Genomic DNA, 21,334 nt, shown 5'->3' on the forward strand with positions numbered 1-21,334 from the left:
TCACGCAATACAGGAACGACTGATGGAACGGTGAATGATGTTCTCTGGATTTTAGATGATATCAGATTCAAAGGGCTTGCACAGATGAACATATATCCCAAATTCAATTCATCATTTTCTCAAATGTTTTTATTGTATTAGAGAAAGCGACATACTTTGACAAGTTCTACTGTATATGGCCTGGAAGTTTCAAGGTGATAAGGTAAGTTCACATTTTTAATAGAATATCATAAGCAAGGGTACTGGTATCTACATCATGGGATCCAGAAATACTGGAAAAATGGTCCATCCAAATTTTTCCATCCTTAATGGGCTCTGTAGGTGTTGCCTGAAAACAGTATTTTTGGAAGGGAGTCCTTCTTGGTATCGGAGATCTGGGATTTCGTCAGGTGATTAAATAAAGTAAAATTCCTGAACCTGATCTGGGCTGAAGGTAATACATATGTCTTGAAACCGATCGTTATTTCATTAACATATTTGAGGAAAATGGCCTTTAGAGTCTGAAATAGTATATAATAAGTGATATAAGTTAGAAAAGAGAACGTGAAATGAACAATTAGAAATAAAATAATGTGGCGAAAATGGAACAAATAACCATATGAAGAAAACTGAGAGGAAATACTCTGTACCTTGGGAGGACATTGTAAAAAGATATTTGTAGTGGGCAGGGAATGTGCTTGCAATGGATATCGGGGTACTACTAAAGAAGTGAAAGTTGAAGCCCGAAATAGGGAATAGTCTTAAGTCTGGAAGAAACGGGAAAGGTATAGATTGGAAATTGTGGGTGAAATGTAGTGGGCATACCGGCTCTTGAGTGTTTCTGTGGTAATTTATGGTTTACATTTACTCCAGCTGAAAAATATCTAGTGATAAAAATCCATTCAGCAGCTCCTTAGTTATCAGCAGGCTTGAGTATAAATAAATTACAAAATATTTTCTCTCGAAAGATGGAATTTTTAATGATATTTATCTGAGATAACCGGAATAATAAATTCCTCCTTCGTTTTCTCTTCTGTAAGAATTAATGTATGTAAAAGTGGAACTTATCCAGGTTATCAACTTGAACTACTCCATCCACAATTTTTCATTATTTTCCCGTCGAAATTTAAGAAGCCACTGGAATGAATGCGCATTTGCCGGAGGCCATTTCAAATCTGGGTTATAGGGAGCGAAGGAGCTGTCAGTAGTTTCGGCACAGCATCGTTTACCCTAAAATGACGAGGTCTTCCGTTCCACTAAAAACAAGCTTTTCTCCTCAGTATTACAGAATCTTCCTCCTCTTTCCAGCTTTGAATCTTATAAGGTTTCCTTTTCAGTAGCTTTCCCTCGTACCAGCGTGATTTCTTTGGTTTCTCATAGAGCTTGGACGTAATTTATTTATTTTTTGAGGAAAATGCATTGTGGTCTCCATCCTCCATGAACTAAACAGAATATTACCAATGCATTCGCGTTACGAATTTCTTTTGAGGTTTTCACCGATGAAGTTTATTGTCATCATTTCAGGTTTTCGAGAAGAAGCTAATTATTTTAATTTGTAAAAAAACAATCAAAATTGTTTAAAACTTCTTAATGTATTAAACCAGTATTTAATTTGTATTTTCAAAACATTTGTTTTAGCTCTTTTATTCCAATTATTATTGGGGACTGAATGATTTGAGTTTTTTAATTTCTACAATCATTTTCAATATTCGCAATTCGCAATACCCACTATCGAAAACGAATTTCATTTTCAAATGGTAGCACCCACATGCTGGATACACCAAAAATAAGGATGGGCTAATTTCTCTCTTAATGTTGTTGATGATGAAGTCTGTATTTTTCTGTCATCCATTATTCTTTATGCAGGGTTATTTAAACTTGAGGCAGTAGCAAAACGCACGCTAAAAGGAAATAATCAAAATTAAATTTAAGTCTTACTAATTAGGTTTAATGGATATGCCTGTGAAAATTTCTTGCAATAGAAAATCTTCCATCCCGTTCAGTTAACTTCTCGATTATATTTAGTCTAGGCTACTTGGGACTTTTGTTGTTTTTCAGTCTCTATTTCTAAGAGAATGACTTTACTAAATGATTGAAACCTCGTCTATAACATCATGAGGAGTTATACGTACTCAAAGATATGTCTGACTGTTCAGGTCAGGCGATTCTGACCATAGAGTTTCTGTTTACATGTTGTATGTTTCGATGGGTAAATGTTAAATACATCAAAGTTAAAAATCGGGCAGAAGGAGAAATATTCCAGATTTCGATGATATCCATAGAAAAGAATTTTTGCACTCCTATAATCGCGTGCACCCGCACATGTAGTACGTGTCATCAGCTCGACCTGATATTTGTTAACGTACTTGGTGAAAAAGAATTATTTTCAAATGTTGGCACATACTTTGTACGAAATTCTGTATGCCCCAATGCATGGTCAGTGATCCAAATTGATGATAACCTGCACATTTCCTCCTCAAAGGTAACCCAATACTCCTCAAAATTACCGTGACTTATTTTTTATTAAAATTTATGCTCTTGGCCACATGCTGGATCCACCGAGAATGAGATTGGAGTTTATTTGTTTCACGGGAGTGTTTGTGTTTAAACTGTATATTTTTTCTTTTATCCCCCAAGTTATATTATTTCTACTGCCTATTTATAACTTGAGGAAACAGCTTTTAAGGTATAAAAGAAAATAATCATAATTACATATAACATCTTAGTAATAAGGTTGCATAGATATGAATATGAAAATTTCTTTAGATAGTAATCTTCCATCCCGTTCAATCAACTTTTTTTTAGCGATTTTATCATAGCTTTTGGAGCAAAAAATATAAATTCGTATTAATTTGCAGGCAGTGATGTTCGCTCTGTGGTCCTCGCTACATTCGTGTTTGTTTTGCCGTGGGGGACGTCTCCTCTGCTGTCTGTTTTTCTGCTTTCTGTCCCGTCAATCTCTTTAGTTCTATCCCTTTTCCCTTCAACCAATCTTCCCCCTTGTTCCCCATTCCTCCTATCCCTTTCCATCACTTCTATAATATAATATTAGGGATGAGTCGATTCCAGATGTAGATTCTAGATTCCACCGATTCTCGGGCACTGAATCGGAATCGAGAAATGATCGTCTACAGTTGATTCCGATTCTATCGATTCCAGGAAGATAAAAATTTTGAACATGGACTATAATCTTGGGGCATAAAGGCCGCCACACATTTGAACCATGCTTGAAACAGTTAAAGACTTCATTATTATTTTTTAAAGCTGAGGATATAAGACTATAATAATAATAATAAATCGCTATTTCTAATAAATATTTTGTTTATATAAGTATATTTATTTTCACAACACCGAATAAAGCACACATTGGCCATTTTATATCGGGGTATTCCAAAAATTTAACAGTTACACGTGCATGAACAACCTTACCCTGGATAGGTGCAACCTAATCAGGCGGGACTCGAACTCGCGATCCTTTGTTTGGCAGGCGAGGACTTTACTCCGCCGTCACCGAGGCTGGCAAATATTCTTTTTGGGTCACTTAATTGCCTTTGTTTGTTTATTTCATTCAATTCTTAAATTTCAGTACCAGCAATGCTACTACAAACCAATATCCCACCAGGTAGTATGAGTAAGAATCGATGGAATCGGAATCGAGAATCGATTTGAAAGTGTCAGAATCGATGAAATCGGAATCGAGAATCGATTTGAAAGAATCAGAATCGAAAAAAAGGTGGAATCGACTCATCCCTATACAATAATATCTTCTCCCCTTTACTCCTTACAGCGCCCTGCTCAAACCGTACCTAAATCTTCACCCCTCCCTCCAAGGCGTCTCTCTAACACCTCCTCCCATCCCACTTTGCCATCCCCTCCACCACCCCACCAGCCGCCAGCAACCCGCCACCAATTACTTCCACCGTTTATCCGTAATTTCGAAGCGAGTAGACGCGTTTCTCTCTCTCTCCTCGCAAATGGAATTAATGCCGAGTCGAAATTGCGCTCTGTTGGATTCGTATGGGGGTTGGCCGACGACGACGGTCCTGGGCCACCGCCTTCCCGCGTCCCCACTGCCTACCTCCCGCATGCATGCATCCACACCGTCGTGAGGCTATTGAGTTCAAGTGAACCGTGTCGATGTCTTTTACTTGCATTCAAGCAGCGCATTGAGGTTCCTCCTATCCGTCTCCCCCGGAGCCGCTCCGCCCCCGCCGCCATTTTCTCCGCCTCCCTCTCGTGCGCGTCGCCGTTCACGCCCCCTATCTGCCCCCCCCTCTCTCCTCGCCCCCCTACGACTATCCTTCCTCCCCCGGGGGGCGATTTCCATACATTTCTCTCTGCTGCCCCTTTTCTGTTCGGATCGCTTCGGCAGCAGCGACCGGGAAATTTCTCTCCTTTATTTTTATTTTATTTCACAGCTCCGCCACGCCGTATCGGCTGTCCAAAGTTGAATTTGAAATGAGCAGGAATCCTCGCTTCTTTTATTTTATTTATTTTTCTGTCTAATTTACAAACTTCCCCCCCCCCCCCCCTCCTCCGTTTTATTTCCCCAGTTCCCTCCTCCCTCGTCTCCCATGCTCCTTTGCTCGTGTTCCTCTCTGGAACGTTTTTGAAGGGCTAAATTGCGAATGATTAATTAAAGACTACTGATGTCCGCGGATAGTCCCAACCCTTCCATTTGAAAACGACATCTTCCGTCATCCCAGGCGACATTTATGATGCTGGCTTTTCCAGTTCGCCTGAAAGGTAGCTAAGATATCCGTTTTCTATTTTTCTCCAGTCTGAAGAGATGGAATTTTTGACTTCAAAGGGAAATAATCATTGACACAAATTAGTTAAATTACACAATGAACATCTCTAGTTAGCTTATGACGATACATCTTTCTATTTATGCGCGTAATGTTGAGATGTAGTGAAAAGCACTTTGCATGAGAAGCTATTTTCTTGTTTTTTGGGAGCTTTCATTACGGTTTTGATTTGAAGTCTTTGGCCAGTGAATTGACCAAACGTTCCTCGAACCTGCATCTCCTTGGTACGTTTCAAGGGTGAAATTGCGAATGACTAATTAAAGACTCCTGTCCACGGATAGTCCCCACCCTTCCATTTGAAAACGACATCTTCCGTCATCCGAAGGCGGCATAAATAATGCTGACTTATCCAGTCCACGTGGGAGATAGCTGGGATCCGCCTTCTATGTTTCTCCAGTCAAAAGAGGAGGAATTTCTGACAAGCGTTCTAAAATGATCTTCAAACGGTAATTATCATTTAAAAAATTTGTTAAATCACGCAATGAACACCGCTAGTTAGCTTCCAAGGCATCTTTCTATTTTATGCGCGAGATGTTGAGATGTAGTGAAAAGGACCTTGTTTGTGATGCTTTTTTTGGAGCTATTATAACGGTTTTGGATTGATGTCGTAGGCCAGTGAAATGATCAAACGTGCCTCGAACAACTTGTTGTGTAATTCATTTTATTGTTGATACATTCGGAGACTTTTTTTATTCATCTTTCAAATTTTACGTGCATTGTATCATTAAACGTACAGAAAAATTGATAAACTTAGCCGAAAACAATTTATCTTGTAGATACTCCCATGATTTCAATATTTAATTGGTACTTAGGTATCTTTTAATTATGCATTGCTAACTATAGTTTTAATCTGTCATCTATTTTCTCTTTTACGAGATTTTTTTCAGAATTAAGATCGCAGAGGGCTTGGTTTTGGAATGCTGGTTTGAATTGCTCTTATGTTATAGGTACGTTTAAAGTTCACTCACTCGGCGATTCAACCAGGAGGTTGGTTTGGAGAGGTGAGAGTAGAGCTCACTCCGGAGTAGGCCACTGGCTTGTGTTTGTAACATTTCCAGGGTTGGGAGACTTGTGCCTTTCTGTGACAATGAGCCTCCTCGTGGATTTTGAAGGAATGATGGAGATCGAAAACGATGCAAGTTGGGAGCCGAAAATTCTGACCTTAGCAATCAATATTTGTTCAACTCAATTTATTATTTATTCATGGTGCAATACAACCGATTAAAAAAAGAATAGGTCCCGACGTCTCCTACTTACAGCGTGCATATTCAAACTACGTTAAATTCGGTTATTATTTTCTGGAAATAACAGAGTACATGTCAGGAAGCCGAAATAGACATTGAACCGCTACTTGGTGAATTCACTTGAGAGTCTCATTTACATATATACGTTTTGAGTTGAATTACATTTTCTGTCATTCGATTAAAATTAACTTATTTAGCCTTCCTTTCTTATTTCCAGTTTTTGTAGAGCAAATCTAGGATTTCCATGTTTAAGAAATCTTTAATCATTATATCTAATTATGTTAGAGATAGTTCTAGAATAGTAGCTGCTTATCTCTAATACTTTGTCTTTAAATCTAAGTTGTAGCTCAGAGTTACTTAGGGAAATCTCGATCTCTGTTTTGATGTTGTGTGGATGGTTAAATCTTTACTTCCTCCGTCGCGAAGGTCTTGGTTTCCTTCGTTTCAAAGGGCCTATTCAATGCACTAAAAGGAAATTTGTGTTTTAAACCAAAATTAGATTGTAAAAATAACATTAAATTATCAGTATGGGAACATATGTATATGTAGGAACTTAAATATGAATATGAGACGGGTAATAGCAACTGAACATTCCCCATTGGGTATAAAAACGCATAAAAAAGTGGTACAAGTAATTGTGTATATCAAGGAAAACTTAAAAACGCATAGGTATGTATAATATATTTTATTTCCTGACGCAGGGTACATATAATATCCTATAAGTAGTGTTATCGGAATGCTCCTTGTAAATAAACATTTCAATACGGATTCCTTATTTTGAGTACCTGTTGTCGTTGGCGATTGTGTGAAGCAATCGTCAATGCCTCGTTAGCGACGGTTAAAATAGACGAGAACGTAATGGCTTGAGGGGGCTGACGCGTGCGTGGTTGCTTGCAAACGACGTTTTTATTTGATCGCGACTCCTGCGACCGTGATAACAATCATCGTAAGTCGTAAAGGGAGGAATTGTCCAAACAATTTATTCAGCCATATAACCTTCGCGGTGCGTGGGTTGGTGAAGGAGAGGTTTGTGTAAATAAATGCCGAAAATAGTATCACTCATCCTCCTCGCTTGGGTGAGCGGGCGGATGAAAACCATTTCCCCTTCTTCCTTCCCGTCATCCTCTGCGCGCCATGGTTGTCAGGAGGTGGAGGTTACCCCTCCTTCACCCTCTTCCGCACCTTCGTCTCCAAGCAACAACAACAATACTCCATCACCTTCACCGCGGAGATCCATTTCAGAAAATAAAACCTGTTGTTTATAAAAAGAAAGCGCACCCCCGCTACGTCTTGTGTGTGTTAGAATAAAAAGATCTCAGTGGAATTTTTCTTCGTCTTGCTCTTTTTCTGTGTTGTGGTGTGTGGGTAGCTTTGTGTTTGCTCTGTCTCTCCCTTCCTCCCTTTCTTTCGCTCGTTCTCCGCTGCTTCCTCCCACCCGTACCACCTCACCCGCTTGCACAAACTGTCAGGAGACAGAAGAGATGCCAGGAAATGCCTCGCCCCTCCTCTTAAAGAATTTTTGCCCTTGATGGGTCAGTGGAATGTGGGCCATTGAAGTAGTGATGGAAATATTTCCAGCCTCTATAATGCCTCGTTCTGATTACAATAGGGTAGTTTGCTCCATCAAAGAAAACGAACGGCATTGATTGCGACTCGTTACCCACCGTTAGTGTATTCATAATATGCATATTTTTTGGTTTTATAATCCCAGTTTAGTATATGTTAATGGTCAATTTTAAACTCATTCGAAATAGGCCAGATTGGGGCACATGCGATGCCACTCCACGTGACGTCACAGGCACCTAGATTCTATACTAGTAGATAGAAGTTTTACATCGTCTGAGATTGCTAATGCATGCATGAGGCACAGGGCTCAGGGAAACATTTCTCAATAATAACCTATTAAAGTTGCCTACGGTCGGAAAGTTTCCTTCGTTTGATAGGGCATTAATAATTCTTATTTAAGCCAAGCCTATCTGCAAGCAGGGTACTCTACGCTACCGCTATGCTCGGTAGCAAGCCTGCATCTTAGCGATGTTCATAGCCTCGCACCCAGGTGGCCTCACACAGCAGCAGCCAGACGTCACGCGGGCTTTTCCCATCATTCATACTTAGCCGTCGCGTTTCACTTTTCATGTAATCGCGTAAAATCGCATTAAAAATAGATATCGTCATTTAAAAATCTAAAAGGGTGAAATACGTACTCCAGGAGTAATAATCCTTCGATTTAGGCAATAAAAAAATAATAGGGAACCACCCTGTTGTTGCAGCAATCGTTGGAACTATCGTGCATTCACACGACGATGGTTAAAACTTGTGCTGCCCTCTAGTGCTGACATCTAAAGTGAACGGAAAATTGACGATTAGCAAAGCTCATGGCCCTACATAAGGGCCATGATAAAGCTGTTGAGATATGCAGGGTCAAGATATTACTGTGTTAAACGTGTATTTATGAAAGAAGGAAGAATATGAATACACTCAACAATCACCCACATAATAAAATCCGCTCATCTAGTACTACAAGGGCTGCTAGATGTGCGGATTTGAATCGGTGGCCGATTGTTGAGTGTGTGTGCAGTGGAGGTATCGGTATGTACACCAATCAACTTAAAGATTTCCAAGTATATTTTGCTTAGTTGCAACAGTTAAGTGAAATAATTTCAACTAAATAACGTAAGAATTTTATTTTTATAAAGGAGTGCTCCGGTGACATTGAAAAATATAGGGTAATGCAAGTTTAGCTTGCATTTTTCTTTTTTTATGTTGAGGAAGCTGTGTTGAAGCTTAAGTTGCAGGAGACTTGCGTTCAAAAATTTATGGTAAGTTGAGATCTTGATGATCAAATCTCCATAAGCAACATTTCAACTCAATTAAATACTCAAGAACAACTATTTTTAGCTAAGCTTGGTGGTATAAGATGGCGCCATTTGTGAAAGCAGTATTTTTATGCATTGTTTTCGAAGGGATGAAGTTACATAATTTGTTTTGAATGACATGGTTGCGTTAGAAAGAACTTTTTAAATGAGAATAAACTGTGAAACTAATTACTAACAATTTTCATGAAAATATAAAAATATAATCCAACATTAAACTTTAATGAGTGGTACCTAAATTTCGGCTTTCCATTATACATTTAGTGGAAATTGCACACATTTTTTATTACAAACAAATTACACATCGAAAGGTGGGATCTTTGTAAGGGTAGTGATGAAATATATAATATAATGATATTTCCTTGTAAGGCCACTGGGTTAAAATACAGCTTTCAACCATCCCTACGTCCCTACATTTACTGTCGACTTCTTCTTCTCCATATTCTTGGTCTTCTTTTCTTCATTGCTGCTGCTGCTGGTGATGATGATAGGTCTCTGCAAGGATTTCGCATGTTGACAACCCCGAGGACCTTGCCGACCTCGCTGCCGTGACCGACACCCGCCCTTTGCGAACGGGTCCCGGTCGATGAGATTCCGAGGCTCATTTTGTTGTACTCCATGTTTTCAGGGAAGAGATAGTAGCTAGGATTTCCCACTTCCATTCCAACAGTGTTTTTCACGTGACACCATCACGTGGACTACCTTTCGTCTGGCTCCTACCCTTCGACCTATCTGGCATGGGTGGCCCTACCGGGAATAATTTAGAATTAAAAAATAATTTTAATTTAGAATTAAGTGCAGCTCTAGGGGTCATAGGAACGCGCAAGGCTTTTCCACCGCAATAAGGTTGTAGCCCAGGGAATGGGTTTGCGGCATAGTCCTGAAGAAATTAGGATTCATCAAGCGTATTGTGGGAAGATTTTCGAATGAGAAAATAAAAGAAAGGTGCTATTTCGCACTCCTCCGACAGCACCTTGAATATGCATATGGGAGCCGGTGCAGAAAAACTTAATCCGCGAACGGAATAAAATACAAAGGAAGGCTGCGCGTTTCCTCAAAAATTGCTACGGGCGTACAGACAGTGGTACCCGCGAATTAGACTGGGAGCCGCTGGAGACTCGGAGGCTGCGCGCTAGGCTTAGATTGCTTGAACAATTGAGATTGGATATCTTTCAGAGCGACGCGTAGAACATGATATTAGAGCCACACTATATTTCCAGGTCCAACAGAAGCGATAAATTAAGAGAGATGTTTTGCCGAACGGATAGAATGGGAATTCGTTTTCCCCCGAACCATAGAGGACTTCAATAAATGCTAGTCCTAACTTCGTTAAAGCACTTCATTTTTATGTGTAAACGGCTGGTGTCCTAACACCTCCTGCCACACGCCTTTTAGGCGGCTTGCGGGTTATTATGTAGATGTAGATGTAATTGTTTAAAAAAATATAATAGTTAATCCCTTCATTTTTATGTGTAAACGGCTGGTGTCCTGACACCCCCACCCACACGCCTTTTAGGCGGCTTGCGAGGTATTTTGTAGATGTAGATGTAATTGTTTAAAAAATATAATTGCCAATTCTAATTAAGTAGACGCAGTCAATTTTATAGTTCCTTGAAACGGGATGACGGATTTGGAAGCACTTTTAAACTGATTCTGCGTGGCGTGTCTCTCTGGATGCGAGCAGAGGTGTGGAGTGTCCAGAAGCGGGACGATTGGACAGAGGGTCGAATGAACCCACCGTCGCATAGGGACGGGAGAGAGACCGAGAGCTCCGTGCGGATGTTTTTCTAACACCGACGAGACTTACCTTTTTCTAGGAGGACTGCGCGGGGCGTGATCGCCATTAAGGCAACTCCCTCCCTTCCCTCCCTCTAGCCACCACCGGGCCCTCGAGGGGTTGGCTGAAGGGGTGTGTGTCGTAGGGGAGAGAAAGAGCAGAGTGATGAAGCATATTCCTGGCGAGAAATAACACGATATCATTACGGCCGACGGACATTCGCTCTCCAGCTGGGTCAGCGGGAAAAAGTCGTGGTCCGGCAGTGAGTTGGGACTTGGGGAGGGCGAAGCAGCGAATGGATGAGGTAGGGCCGGACGATGGTTTAGAAAAATGAAATCCGTCGGCGGCCGTGCCCCGATCGTTGCGGTAGTTGAAGGTGTCAGTGGCGCAGCGAGGGGGGGTTTTGAGGGATAAACCCCCCCCCAGAGCTTAGAGAAATTTTAAAGTTTAATCCATTTTACGGATTAGTATTACTTATAGAATAGTGTTTGGATTAATCAAATATCCCTCAGACAGCCGTAAAACTCACCATTTGGAACTATTATTCTTAATTTTTTTCTGGAGGAGGGCCCCCGCAACTCCTGCTTACCCTGGTGGGTATGCAATACCCCAACACCCGTAAGTATTAGTTGCGCCTAAAAATATATATAATAGCCTTAATTCCTAGTTGCGCCCCTGGAAGGTGTTACCGTCGCGCAGAAGACCGAGAGGAACCTACCAACCAGCACCCGGGCGTTTTTTCCGGTACTTTTGTCAATATAGTTTAGTTACTGCCAATGTTAGCTATAAATTGCGCAAGACTGATGAGAAGATGGATTAACAATCGTTGTGATAGTCGCCGATTTCTATGCTATCTCGAATTAGCCACCACCAATAATAACAGGAACATTAGAACATGTCTTTTAGAAATATAACGATTCTTCCATTGCCACGATTCAACGCAGAATAAAACAAGCTGTATTCTGATGTGAATGACGTTGTAATCGGTCTAGGCGTTACTGCACTATAGTGCTTCAAACTCAATATTCATACTTTTCAAATGGACAGTAGGATTTCCGCTCTGTGCATTTTTCTTCTAAAACCAATCTGGATTTCGTCTTTTATGGAAAACTTTATTTATAAAATACGCGAAAAAAATTGATTTGAATAGTGCAAGAGGTTATTTTGAAGTAAATGAGGTTAAGTGTTAAGAATTACATACTGACAAAGCTTTTTTGCCATTAAAGAATTTTAGGTGAATAGTCAGAATTATCTTGCCATTTCTGTGTGAAATAGAATTTTCGTTTTCGCGTATTGGTATTAGTATTTATATCTTGTATTTGAGCACGTATGTATTTATTTGAGGAAAAAAGTTCGATTCAGTAGCCGAGAATAGAAATTTTTGCAGTGGTTACTAGTATTTTTGTTTCCTTTTTCCTAAATTCATTTGTGTAATTGTTTGGACAGTGCTCCTAGGGACCTATTAATTCGCAGCGAAGGGGAACTTCGGCGGAAATTTACAGCGACGTAGTGCTTCCCAAAAACTTAATTATTTCTTCACTACGGTCATAATATTTTATATTTCGTTTTACTTAGCTTCTGCACTCGTCTAAACACGTTTATCTGAGATTTTATTTTCTATTCTCCCCTCCGATAATGGTACTTGCGAACTTCTTATGATTTTAAGGTTTGACTCATTAACTTACAATAATGTCATGGTGCCGGAACGAGCCGGAACACCTTCGCGGCACTGGTTAACAAAAGGCATACTAGTCAAATAACACTTTTATCAATTTTCTTGTTCTTCACAATTTCTGATGCATACATTCGTAACCAAGACAAAAAAATTGTTAGAAAATGTAAATAATTACTTACATTGCTTACTGAATTACACACAGAATAATATTTCACTTCTAAAGAAAGTTACGGAAAGTGCTTTCCGGCACTACTAATTTTGCCATGACGTCAGTGCTTACCTGCATTGCGATTTACTGTTTTGAGATTTATTTTCGTGATACTCTACAGACATGCTCCTTTCTGGAGTAACCTGTCACTCTTTTTATCTCTCCTTCCAATATAAAAGTCTCAGGAACTTGATTTACAACAATAGTTTCGTCTGATTAAAATATCTTTAATCACCAGTAAAGGCTTGCAGTTATTTTTGCGACATGTTTATTAGCAATTTTATTCTTACAGAATCAATATGGGTGGATTGAGTCATTTATTTCGTATATAATAGGAAATAGAGAATGCGTGTGACATCAGAGTGATAGTGGTTCGGTGGATAATTGACCTAAGACCCTTTATTCAAGCAGTATGTGTGCTGGAAACAATACCGAAGGCGCTGTCATTACAGATGTTATCGAGTGCATTTCATATTCCTATGGCGAAGTAGCTGGTGTGAAAGCCTTTGTGTACACTAAAACTGGCTGCTGTACTTATCATTCAAAATGAACTGCTTGAATTGTTCAAGCTGGCCTTCATGAGAGTGTTTGTTGGAGAGCTGCGAATGTCATCATTTTTCTTCGTGGGACTTGATTCTTGAAAGCCTAAAAGGTTTCAGTGCGCGACTGGAATTGATTCCGTAATTTATTGACAAAACGGATGGGCGTACCTGTCCATTGGCGAGTTATATTACTCAGTCAACCCTTTGGTTATGATTTTGCGCTCACATTTCGTTCTCGCCGTTACTGGGAGGCACTCTTTGCCTTACGAGGGTGCAGTTAAGAATCTTGGCGTTTCACACATTCGAGGGCATTGTCTTTTGATTACTTGTGGAGATGCATATTCAGTTAGTTGACGAAATACGCGATCGATGGAGAACATGAATAGTGGTATCCCTCTAAGAAACTTTTAGGCAAAGAAAATTTCTCTCTTATATTTGCTTCGGGATGGAAAATTTTGATTTCTCGTTTTGATTACTCGAAGATTTCTTAGCTTCATGCTGCGATTTCAATAATCTTTTATCATGGAATGTTATATCATTTAAAATACATATCATAGTTGACAGAATTTGTTGACAGATTCAGCATCTGTTACTTTAATTGTGCGTTTCTCTAGCAAAAGTACGAAAGCCAATAACGCTAAATTTAATCACCTCTAAGGCGGATTAGTGAACGAGTTTAATTATCCTGGGGTCCGTTGTGTACATTGATCGAGATGGTGATAATTGTATTTATATTCATGTGGATGTGATTTTTGCTGTAGAATATAGCTGTGATGAATATGGTTATAGTATTTTATACATACAGCGTTTAATATCCATTGTGTTATGGTATTACTGTAAGCAATTCACTTTTCCACCTTGATGCTCGGGTGTTGACGACGGAGTAATGAACGAATGTAGACACGCTTTTCATGCTACTGAGGAAGTTTAGAATTCCTTCATAGTATTACCATAATATTTGCGATAGGATTAAAAAATTTCTACAGATTTCAAAATGTTTTCTCTCATTTAAAAATTATTGATCTCTGTTTAGTGTATCACTGGAATTTCAATGTTTATTCTCTTATGCATAATTTTGTGAATCAAGTAGTTCAAATCGAGTCATGTTTCCACTCAAGTATATTGCCGGCTTTTAGCAGTTCAACTTTAATAATATTCATCATAATAATCTCCATGGAGACAGGTAAGTTTCACCCATATGAATGAGGATAGCGGAGCATAGCTTTTCTGGAACACCAAAGGCATGTCAACGACAGTATAACCGTGATATTCATGTCGATTTTAAATAACCGTTCCACAATTTTCCAAAATTTTCTCCTTTTTTGCAATGACATTGTTTTATCTATCATGGAAATTTCATTGTTATTTCTTCTTTGCTTAATTTTTGTGAACTAACTCGGTTCAAATCAAGTAACGTTTCCACCCGAGCAGTGGCAGATCCAGGATATGGACAAGGGGGGTGGCATATGCGTTGACTTTTCGATTTTTTTTTGGCTAAGTGGGGGTTAAAATTCTAGCAGTAGTGGGGGTCGGAAAAAATCACCATTCTATCTAGTGTAAATTGGATACCCAAGAGGGCGGGGGCTATTGACCTCTTAGTCCCCCCCTGATAGATCCGCCACAGCACCCGAGTATCTTGTTGTCACGTAGTAATTGTGCTTTACAATATTCATAATTATCTCGATGGACACGGATAAGCTTCCCCGATTGGAGGGAGGATGCATCAGTTCGGGTCACATGATGAATGAAGATGGCAAGAGCGTAGCTTCTCTAGAACACCAAAGGCATGTCAACGATAGAAAATTTTCACAACTCAAACATCCGCGACCTACCTGCTGCTGCGTTTCTTCAAGGGCGTCTCGCGTTGCATTGCGGGACGGTACTCAAACGGAGCATGGCTAGCACGAGAGGGAGGGGTGTGGGAAGAGGATGATTTCTCCGTGCACACGGAATAATAGTCGACTCACCCATTGCCGGGAGTCCGAGAATTTTAAAAGCAACTATGGCAAAATACTTCTTTTTACGCTCTCCAAGTCGAGCGTTTGAAGAGGGTATGCGGCGAGCAAACCTACTTTCTTCCGCGCGGAAAAGGGAATTTTTCTCCGTGGGAGTCGCAGGTTGGTATGCTGGTTCGAGGAACGAAGTATGGGTCATTTTCCGATAAAAATTTCAAAATGTGGTCTTCCTATTCTTTGACGAACTGGAATATCTCTAGATTTAATCTTCGTCGTTTAATAAATAGGGTTTCCTCGCTATATTTTCAGGAACTAAATTTATATATACATTTTGAAGCAGATCAAATTGACCATGTTTTTCTAAGCAAAGGAATTGTGTTGATTAAGCCTTCATATCGATGGCTAAGTTCTAACAACACGTATCTAAAAATAACAAATTTTCAGGAGAGCAAAAAAAACGATTTATTTTTTTAATTGTATATATTTTTAATTGAAATTAAAAACCAAAAATACATTTATCTGAAAAAGAAGCATACATTTGCAAACAAAAACTTGTTTTTTGCTTGAATTTTATTCTTTATTAACAGTAGTTATTTTTTAATTTAGCCAGTCATCAGCCCAATGATTGGGTTTCATTAAAAAAGAACCACTTTAACAGACGTAAAGTAAGGAGTCGAAAGAAAAATTTAGTAAAATATTGGAATTATGCGACAGAAAATCTGACGATAGGGAAATCAGGAAATAGGCTGAGTAATTCCATCTCTAACTCTAGCATAATACAACAGCTCTTATTGTTAGCAGAAAAATCAAATTGGTGTCTTAGAGACGAATATTTAACGAAATTTGTTTACCGTTGCACCGTTGCTATTTTTCGTATTTAATATCAACAATAAACTTCAGCCGCCAAACCTTAACAAAGATTTGAATTTTATACTGAAAGATGTAACATAGACTGAGGATGGACCCTGTGACCAGAGGTTTAAAATGGAATATGTAGAATTTATTAATTTTATAAAATCAAATGGCAGGTAACGAAATCGCAGACAACCAATACTTCGTAATGATAAATGAGGATGCCAGAGCGTATCTTATCTAAAAGCCAAAGGCATGTCAACAATAGAAAATGGCACAATTCAAACATCGGCGACCTACCTGCTGCATTTATTTTCCTTATCGCAAAGTTTATTATGACATAGTCTAATGATTGTACAAACCTGGGTGGAAAACTGTTTGTGAGTATGTCACCTATCACACGATTCTGAAGAATATCGCTCACTACTTTCAAGTTAATTAAATGGCAATTCATGACAAGAAAATCTCACGATATATGAGAAGCAAAATAGGTTAAGGAATTTAACAGTTTCATCCCATTGCAGAAAATCCAAGTCGGAGGAGGCTGGAGGATGGAAAAAAATCTTTTTTTTGTTATACAGGGGAAAAATGGTTGGAAATGTATAAAAAAACAAGAAAATCTTTTCCCACACGCTCCTCTCTCTGCCACACTCAACCGATCCCCTCCTCATCCCGTCTTTGTTGGTTTTATCCCTTTCCCAAGCGATGGCCAGCGACACCTTTACAATCCCACACCCTTTTTTCCTTCGCCGCTTGTGCTTCTCCCACACATGAGGACAAAACGCTCCCAACTCGACACCCTTCCCATCACCCTACACACGCACACACATACGCGGAAACCACACACACACACTCGCTCTCCGTTTGCTCGCCTTGTTTATACAACACTTCTGGCGCGTTGTTTGGTTCCGTGGCTTGCCGTGCGTTCGGATACGGAGTCGCTTTGCTTTGGACTCCTCCTCCTACTCCCACCCCCCGTGCGTCTATATATCTTTCACGGGCGATGGCCTCTCTTTATATTCTCCCTCCCTCCCGCGCTTCGATCTCCTACTTGAGACATCTCTCCCTTCAGCCGGTGACTTCAACACACACATCTCTCTAACGCCTCGCGCTAATGCAGGTGCACACTCGATCACTGCGCTCGAAAGGGGAAGCGTTATTCCGCGTATGTGTTGACTTCTCGATTTTTTTTGGCTATTCCTCCTCCGCTGAAATTGTATTTTTATGTTTCTTCACGTCCCGTCATGTATGGCGATGAATGGTGTTTTTAATTTCATCAGATTACTCTAGAAACATAAATTTTACCTTTGCGTGGCCCAAACTTCAACAAAATACCTGGAAAAATCCAATTTTAGAGTAGAAGTAATTTTGTTCAGCGACTGCTGAAGTAGTATTTTTAACTGCTGATCATTTTTCTTTTATAAAGAGAATGCCTAGCGTCACCATAGTCGGCATTTGTGGCTCTACTTCAGCTTCAACAATTTTAATTTTACTTTCCCGTAATTGTTTTAATGATATATGTTTTACGGTATTGAATAAATTTTCTTCTCCGGACTTAATTATTATTACACTGTGCCTCAGCCTGAGAGAAAAGACCGAACTTTGAACACGAGAGGTATTCGCTCTTGACTAATTTAAGTATATCGGAACTAGCTGCGGTTATATCCTTTACGGAGTCACCCATACTGCACAAATTGGGCGAAAATTCCTCAGAGAAAAATAATAATTCGCCTTGATTGGGATTCGAACTCGGATTTTCTGGTCAAGCGTTTTACCCAGTTAAGCTACCGAGGTGGTATTATCCTCCGTAGAAAAATTTGTGGACTAAACTGGACAAGATGGTCTGGACTGCTGAGTATATGACGCGACAAGCTGTCCAAGTCGTTGTTGTTGTTAAGTTTGTCCAAGTTGATCTCATTACAGATCCCCAGAAATACCTTACCTGCGGTAAACTAAAATATTTCGAAATATTTATTAGGCCACGCTATTAACACGGCAGTCTCATTTGGTCTCGTTCTAAATATCTAAACTATATGACTGTAATATGACTAAAATGCAAACAAATTGCAACGATGAACGCTTATCTTAAATTATTTCCCAAATATATTAAAATTAATACTATGGTGAATGTGTCCACCTAAACGAAAAAATCGGCTAGTTTCTTATAAATATTGTTTATAGCGAAGAATGCCATTTAAAAATAAGAAAACGAAATAAGTGTGACTTATAAAACTCGTCGGAAGAAACTTAGTGACCTGATAAACTAATTTGAAAAGTAAATATAATTTTAGATGCACATGAACGCGAATTTTTAATTCTGCCCCCAATATTAAAGTGAATGTCTCAGGTTTTTTTTGACGAAAGAGATTGTTGAATTCTTTTTGGGCGTCAGCGTCCCTGTTGCCCTGAGGAGGGTGGAATCATCCCTGGGAGGGAAAATATTTTGCTCAGGGTAGCAGACACTAATGCATGGTCGTGCAGAGGGGATGAAAAGAGATGCGCTGAACGGTCAACACGAGGTTGGGAAAACATTGGCACCAGGTGGAAGACCGGTGCTCGAAGGTGGACAAGCTGAAAGAATGAGTAGGACAGGGGAGTGCGGGATGGGGTGGGGATGAGAGGGTGGAAGACGTGGAGTGTGGGTGGGGTTGAGACAACGCCATAGAAGTAGCAAAAGGTGAATAGAAATGGGAGAAATACCTGAAAGAGATCGAATGAGGTTAGGCGTGATGAAGTTAACCCAAACAGCAGGCGATATCCGTTGCATATCTAAATAAGGTATAACCAAAAATCTTTGTTGTCACACGATGGATATTTTGACAATATTTTGATAATTCTTCGTTAAAACTTTCGCGGGTACTCGTCATGTTGAATAAAAACTTTTGGGCTATGTCGTCGCGTCAATGTTTGGGTGACCCCAACGTTTCCCGGACGTTTCTGGTTGCTTTCTCTTCGGAATCTCTCCCTTGAGATTCCCTTGAAAAAGCGACCAGCATCGGTCGGGTAACGTTTTGGCCACACACAAAAAAAATGACGCGACGACAAAGCCCAACAGTTTTTATTCAAAAATATTTTAACAGTCGGATATAAAGTATTGAAATATTTTAATTTATTGATGTGGAACATGAAACTACATGACTACTGTGGTTTAGGGTAATAAAATTAACCCAAGCATCAGGCGATATCCATTGCATATCTAAATAAGGTATATCTAAAACACTTAGTTGTTACACGATTGAAGGGTGATTGGGGGGGCTGGTGGGGGCGACCACCTCCCCCGTAATTTCTGGAAAAAAATTAACGAATGCCAATATTTGAAGTGACTCCCCAAGGAAATTTTTTTTCACAACCTTATCAGATAATTCTAAAAAAAATTTTGATGAATATGTAAAAGCCACTTGTCTATGCATGATATCAGGCCCCAGGTTCGTTATAGCTGAGAAGTAATGCATACCACCAAATAGCCAAAATAATGAACCGCTCCCAAAATAACAACCTTAATCCGCCCCTGTTGTAGTCCTTTAAGTAATTTTAATCAGGGAATATATAACATGTCACTCTGACAATATGACGCAAGTATTAAGAAACAAATAAGAAAAGAGAATTCATTAAACCTGGATTTGCTTAAATTGAAGTAGGAAAAGCTACATCTTTTTTAATTTTTTTTAAATTAATACATTTGCATCTAAAATTATAGTTATTTTTAAAATTTCTCAATTGAATCGGTTTCATATTTTTTGGTAACATTGATCTCATCTTCCGGTAACATCTAAATCTTAGTCGTAATAAAAAAATCGTACATAACATTTGGCTTTCCCTTTAATCTAACCGACAGTACACTTTGGGATTATGTATAAACGCATCCCGAAGATAAATATATGGCAGTAGGTTTGGTCCTATGATGATTCAGCAAGTTTGTTTGAATTCAGTATAAAGCATTGCTCGCTAAGGTTAACATCTCTATTCTTTTTATATATTCTAGGTATTCTAGGAATACCTTTACATAACCATTTCAAATGAATTATTTTATTTCGGTTTTTGTTGCGCTTCTGCTCGATCCAACGACTTTTCCCAGCTAACAATGCACCTAGCAACCATTTTCACACTTCCTTTGATTTTATCCCCAACTACCTTCTTTTCCCACCACTAATAAGAGATATTTATCTTCTTCTCATTCCAGAATACCTTTTCTAACCCGTTATTTGCCCAAATCGCAGCTTTACGCCACCTGCCCTCGCTAACCCCTTCAAATTTCAATTTTGTGACGGTACAAACCAGCTCTCAGATCCCCATAATTCTTTGCTAATCTTTTATCTGCATTTTTAGCGAGAGGTTATGGTCATCAATAGCATATGTTATGTCAGTTATATTTGAATTTTATTTTAATTGATGACTTATTTCTCACTTTTACGTTGGGTGCATTTAATCATTGTTATAATTCTCGTTATAGTCTCCTCCCTTAAAATATGTTCAAGGCGTCATTATGGAACTGACGCATGAGCGATTTTTCTCAATACAACAAAATCATCGCCAAGGAAAGGAGATATTATCCCAGACTGATGAGGGCAATAATTGAGATCATCAACATGCCAAGTAACTTCAACATCAACATGGAAGACGGATATCATCAGACCTACGCTTGGAAGATTTTTTATAGAAACCGTCCAATCACAGCGGAGCAGCGAGAGAACGATGGCTATATAAACGCAGCCAAAATGTCGGTATTCAAAATGCCAATTTCTTCTGCACATGCATTTTTGTAGTATTGTTTTCGAGGTACCTTTTTGTCGTTCGTAATAATAGGGACATGAATCTCTATTTTTTATTTCAATATTTCCAGATTACGTGTAATACCTCACAGTGAATAAGTACTGCTGATTTGGAATATTGATCGATATATCGATTGAAAATGAATGCTAGCAGGGGAACTAAGCCTACACCATTGCTTTTAACTTTGTACCAACTCGAAGAGCACTATATTTTATCCCGGTGTGGAGTTTAGCCCCCGAATATTTCTCTTCTCCCTCCACACTTCTAATGTGCGACCTAATTCTATGAAATAGGGTCTAATTTGACTCTTTCGTGGGCGGAAAAACCGAGAAGCTGCGTTTTTTTATAGAAATTTTTCATTAGCATTCAAAGGCATATCAGGTTTTATCCTCCGAATCACATCCAGTAGGGTCTCCTGCCTACTTCTGTAAGCACAAGTTTCGTGACAAACGATGGGCAGTCATTGAGTCACACGAGATGATTTCCTCTTGAAATCATAATTAGAGTGGGTTCTGTAGTACATAAATTTTATCACGAACTTGCATTTATTGACACAGGGGCGTGGCTGTCTAGTGAGTTTGGTGTTACTTAATTGAGGCAAGGAAAAATGACTTTAGCTGTCGGTCGCCTCCTCCCAACACTGATTATTGA

The sequence above is a fragment of the Ischnura elegans genome, chromosome 10 (genome assembly GCF_921293095.1).
Source record: "Ischnura elegans chromosome 10, ioIscEleg1.1, whole genome shotgun sequence".
Taxonomy (NCBI): domain Eukaryota; kingdom Metazoa; phylum Arthropoda; class Insecta; order Odonata; family Coenagrionidae; genus Ischnura; species Ischnura elegans.